Source organism: Crocodylus porosus, unplaced genomic scaffold (assembly GCF_001723895.1).
Source record: "Crocodylus porosus isolate Cpor-Errol unplaced genomic scaffold, CroPor_comp1, whole genome shotgun sequence".
Lineage (NCBI taxonomy): Eukaryota > Metazoa > Chordata > Crocodylia > Crocodylidae > Crocodylus > Crocodylus porosus.
Genome location: NW_017728906.1, coordinates 130,954,471 through 130,959,805, shown reverse-complemented (window position 1 = coordinate 130,959,805; position 5,335 = coordinate 130,954,471).

Here is a 5,335-nt window from a genome sequence, read left to right as displayed (position 1 = left end):
CCTGCATCAGTCTTCTGTGAAATAAGAAAAATGAGACATCTTCTTAAAATCAATATTTTCCTTTTTATGTCATTCATTTGAAGAGTATCAATAATGCATTACTTTGTACCTTATGTGTCAGTGGTCTTATTTCTAAATGTAGAGATATTTCAGAAATATATTAAAGTAAAGCAAAAGAAAGAAAGTTATCAAAGCAATCAACTGCTAAAAAGCTTATGTTCATCCATTCTATTATGGATATTCATCCAAGTTAAAATATGTATGTGCAGCATTACTTGTTGGATATATTATTTATACCTCAGACCTCAGTAACGGATGCTTGAATAGTATCTTTGTCCTAGAGTTAAATAGCAAGAAGAATCACAAGAAAACTTGGTAATACCTTTATCTATCTCTGGCCCTTATGAGCAGAAAAGTTATGCAGGTGTGCAGCTTGAAGTAAAAATACAAGATGTGGAATTACAACTTCCATTCATCACAAAAGAAACATTTTAATTGGTTATAGGTGGAAAATATCTACTTGACAGTCAGTTTCTCACTTTTCACATAAGTGCTTTGCTGCTTGGATGCCTAATCTTGTTTAGTATAGGGAAAGTAATTTGACATGAAAGTACCTAGATGGCTGCCGAAAATTAATTGCCAATTAAAAAAGAAAAATGTTTGTGCTACTCTATAAACAAGCCAACATATAAACCTTTCAGTCTTCTTGCTTTATTTATGTCTTTGTAGATCTGGTTTCAAGCTATTTGCATACAATTTACAAATTCATATTATAATTCTCTAGTATATTTATGATTTTATAGTTGTATATATTTTACCTCTATGAAAAATATTTCTTTCTTTCTGCTTCTGTTGCTTATTATTTAACAAAAACATTTCATTACATTTGATGGTTTATGTCTCTTCCTGAGAAGGAGGCATTTTTATTTGTAGAGCTAAAAAAGAGGGGTTTGTTTTTACCTACAAGTTTAAAAAAAAACAAACCCCAAACTATGGACCCTTGTCTATAACTTTCCATAGCTTTCATAGGCTGCTTTCATGCAAGAATGAATACCCCTATGATTCAAAGTATACAGGTTAATCAGAGTGGAAAACGATGGCTTTAACAGGAATGTAAAGCTTAAAGACTCCATTCACCACAAAAAAGATTTCTGAAAGTAGTGAACCATAGAAGTTTCGTAGATTTCAACGGATTTGTCCCTTTAGATCCCAAAACTGTTTCAAGTGACACAATTGATTTCTTCAGCAGAATAGATTATTGCTTATAATTTCCCTTCCCCCTAACCTACCATCCACACACATATCAAAAAGATATTTTGTATAAAAGTGCAGGTATCTGGGCACTAACAAGTATAGTCAGTAAAGACAGATAGATAGACAGATAGATAGATAGATAGATATGATATGTGTGTGACTGGTTGTAACTTTATTATTAAAATAAATTAGAATATCTATGGTTGGAAAAGCGGTTGCTGATGACCATAACAATTATTGCTCAGCTCACAACTTTAAATGAGTGTGTACTTCCACGGGATTAGAAGGTATGATGGAGAAATAGTTCATTAGTAAAAGGCCCCTGTCTCCAACTGCCTTTCCAAAGGCCAGAATGTCAATTCCAAAGAAAATGTTTTGTTTTCATGTACCAGCAAAGTTAATTAACCTCCTAGTTAAATATGAGTCCAAGATTTGAGACCTTCTATAGATTTAATAACCATGGGAGTGAAGGTGGGGGTGGGCACATATCATTTGTGATCAACAAGTTATTGTAGTTAAACCCATTCTATAAGACCTTGTGTGCACACTTAGACACCACTTAGTTTTCCACAAAGCCTACAACTCCATGCAAAGTATCAATAGAGTGTGACAATAATGTAAGGATAATTTATTCTGACTGTGTGACAAATGGCTCTAGAGTACTCAAGACTGACATTACACACAATATCCTTCATTCAGGCATTGACTGAATAGATACGTGTCCTATTTTAACTGATATGTCAAAACAAGTTATATATTTATTTCAATGATCATATATTTATTTCTATTAAGGCATCTTGTGTTACTGATCTAACAAAGAATTATTTAATAAAATATGTTTAGAAATATTAAATATTAGCATAACATTGTAAATAAATGGCTGAGATAACTATTTCACAATTTGAATTGTTAGTTATGCAGCTATGTAGGAATCTTTGTGAATGCCTTTTTTCTTATTCTCTTTTCCCTTCTAAAACTATTTATTTTTAGGCTTTCTTAGCTGCAAGCTCTAACCTAATATAACAAACCATGGATTTTGCCATAGAAAGACAAAGATCTTGACTTTGGGGTAGGGTGACATAGCTGGCTAAGTATATCAGCTAATAAAGATTAGTGTAAATCTACTGGTATATAAAAAAAAATGAATGGAGAAGATAGTTCTGGCCTCATAATACTGTAGCCATTCAGCTGCCAACCAGGATACTTTCACTTCATGTAAGTAATATCAGATCATGACATTTTACTATTAACAACCACCAAAAGACTTGGTGTGCCTGATCTGTGTTCAGGACAGGAAGCCAGGAACTCATGAGGTTTGATTTCAAGTGCGTCTCTGATTTCCTTCAGTCAAGAATCTTAGTCTACCATCAAAGAATAAAATGTAGAGAACCAGATATTTGGAACAATTTTTTAATCCAAAGATACTAAAATGAAATCTAACTCAAGTATAATGTTTTGGTAAGGACATCAAGGTTACATTGCTAAATAAAACACCAAAAACAAATCCAAATTTAGCAAACTATCTCACCTCACAAAATTATCACAGACTAGAGGGGAAATCAATGCTTCTACCCTGTTACATAGGGCTTAAATATAGCTCAACTTGTGGTGACTTCATTTTTCTTCTCAAAGGCTCCAGGCTAACTTTTCCAAGCTACTTGTTAAAAAAAAAATCCCTGTTACAGGCCTAGATTCACTTATGGACATGAAAAATTTTAATCCTACAATTTAAAATCCCCCCAATTCTAATCCCATGATATAGAAAGTATTTTGCTAATTGAACAATTCCATATTATGGTTACAGAACTAGCAGCTGACCAAGGTGAGGAGAGTTAAGCCCAGAGCTGGGTGAGGCTGGGCGGGAAGAGTGTGGCCCTGAGAGAGGGCAGTATGAAAGAGGTCATAAATGCAATGGTGGCCAGGCCCTTGTATCTTTTTAAGATATCACCCACAGAAATCTTTGCGTCATGCATTTTTCCTAGGCCATCACAGCTACAACATCACCCCTGAATATATTTGTGGTTCCCAACTGGGTATGTTGGACACTTCATTGGCTATCTATCTCTATTAAGTTACAGTTTATAAAAATGTCATTATCATTTGATAGTGGCTTTTAATTGCTAATAAATGTTTTATGGTCAAATGTCTTAAACGTTGAAATGATAAATGATAAATACATATAACATAGAAAGCCAGGATTTGGTCTCACTCTCAGAAAGTTTCTTTAGTATGATTCTCCTAGAGGAAATTAAACGTCTCCAGTTTTACACCAGTAAAAGATCAGGATGTTGTCAATGGTATTTAACAGCCAGTAATTTCAACCCTCTAGGCTCTTAGCCACACTACACTTGAGCAAAAGGAACACAAATGACTCCAGAGAGGTAGAAGAACTTCCCTACTGTCTTGTGTATCACTTTTCCCTGTGCAGAGTGAGTGGAAAATCCTATTAAATCAGCATTGTTCACACACTTTATGGTAGTTTTGCAAATACAGCTACTGTATACTGATGTAAATAAATGTCAAAGTCATGTCAGTGCTCTGTGCTTCAACTATTGGGATAAGACAGTAACAATAACTATACTGAAACACATGATTCAGCTCAAATAAAGGATACTAGTGTTACAAATTTACTCTTTTGACTACAAAATACAAAAGTATTAACATTCGAGCAACAGAACACACATCCGGAGGAGAAAGGACTCAAAAAAAGCATTTTAACTCTGGAAAAGGCCAAGAAAGCTACAGGATTGCAACATGTGAGGAAAAAGGGAAGTGACTAAGTCAAAATGCAAAATACCTCTAGTGCATGTATAAAAATGTGAGAAGTATGGAGAATAAACAAGATGAGTTGGAAGCTGCAGCCTTTGAAAAGAACTATGATTTGAGTAGCATCACATAGTCACCTGGTGGGACAGCTTTTATGACTGGAATGTCAAAATCAAAGGTTACACCCTGTTTTGGATGGACAGGTTTGGGAGAAAAGATAGTTATGTTACCTTGTATGTAAAAAATGCATACACTTTTCCCCTGATACAGAAGGAAGAAGATGGCAAGCCAGAATGCATTTGTGTGGAGATGAAAGTTAAACGATTCAGGACCAATATAATGGTGTAGATGTATTATCAAAATCAGGGAAAGGAGGTGGATGAGGCACTTTTCCTTCAAGTAGGTGACAAACCAATCCAAAAATTATGGGATGATATTGATGGGAGACTTCAATGTTCTGAACATCTGCTGAAGGAACAATGCAGCCAAACATAAAATGTCAAGCAGCTTCCTAACTCGTGTGGAGGACAATTTTGTGTTCCACGAAGTGGAGGATACAACTAGGTGACTGTCTATCTTGGATCTAGTCCTGACCAACAGAGAAGAAGTGGTGGAGAATGTGAAAGTGATGAGTAATTTGGGAGGAAGCAATTGTGATACGACAGAATACCAGATCCTGAGGCAGGGAAAGCATGTGTCCATCAAAATTAGGATGCTAGATTTCAAAAAGAAGGATTTCATCCAACTCAAGTTATTAATAGGCATGGTGCCATGGTATGATAGACTGAGGGATAAAGGTTCCCAAGAAAGTGGTAAGAAACCAATGTGGCTCCACAAGGAGCTTCTAAAATGTTACACATGCAAAAGGAAAGAATACAGACAATGACAAAATGGGCAGGTCACCAACGAAATGTATCAGGAAACAGCAAGAACTTGCGGGGACTACATTAGGAAGGCAAAGATAAAAAAGAAAATGGCACCCTGGCAATGAAGGTTAAGGATAACAAAAAGAGGTATTATAAGTAAGTTGTCCAGAAAAGAAGGACCAAGAAAGCTCTGGGTCCTCTGTTAACAAGCTGGGGGAACACCTAATGGAAGTTCCAGAGGAGGATATACTCAACAGTTACTTTGCCTCAGTATTCACAAATAATTAAGCTGCAACCAGACATGTAATAAGGATTATCTGAATAAGGAAGGGGGGAAGCTGAGAGAGGAGATAACAAAGGAGACCTTCACAGAACTTTTTTGGGGGGTCTGAATGAATTTGAGTCAATGGGGCCAGAAGAACTTTATCCCAGATTACTGAAGGAACTGG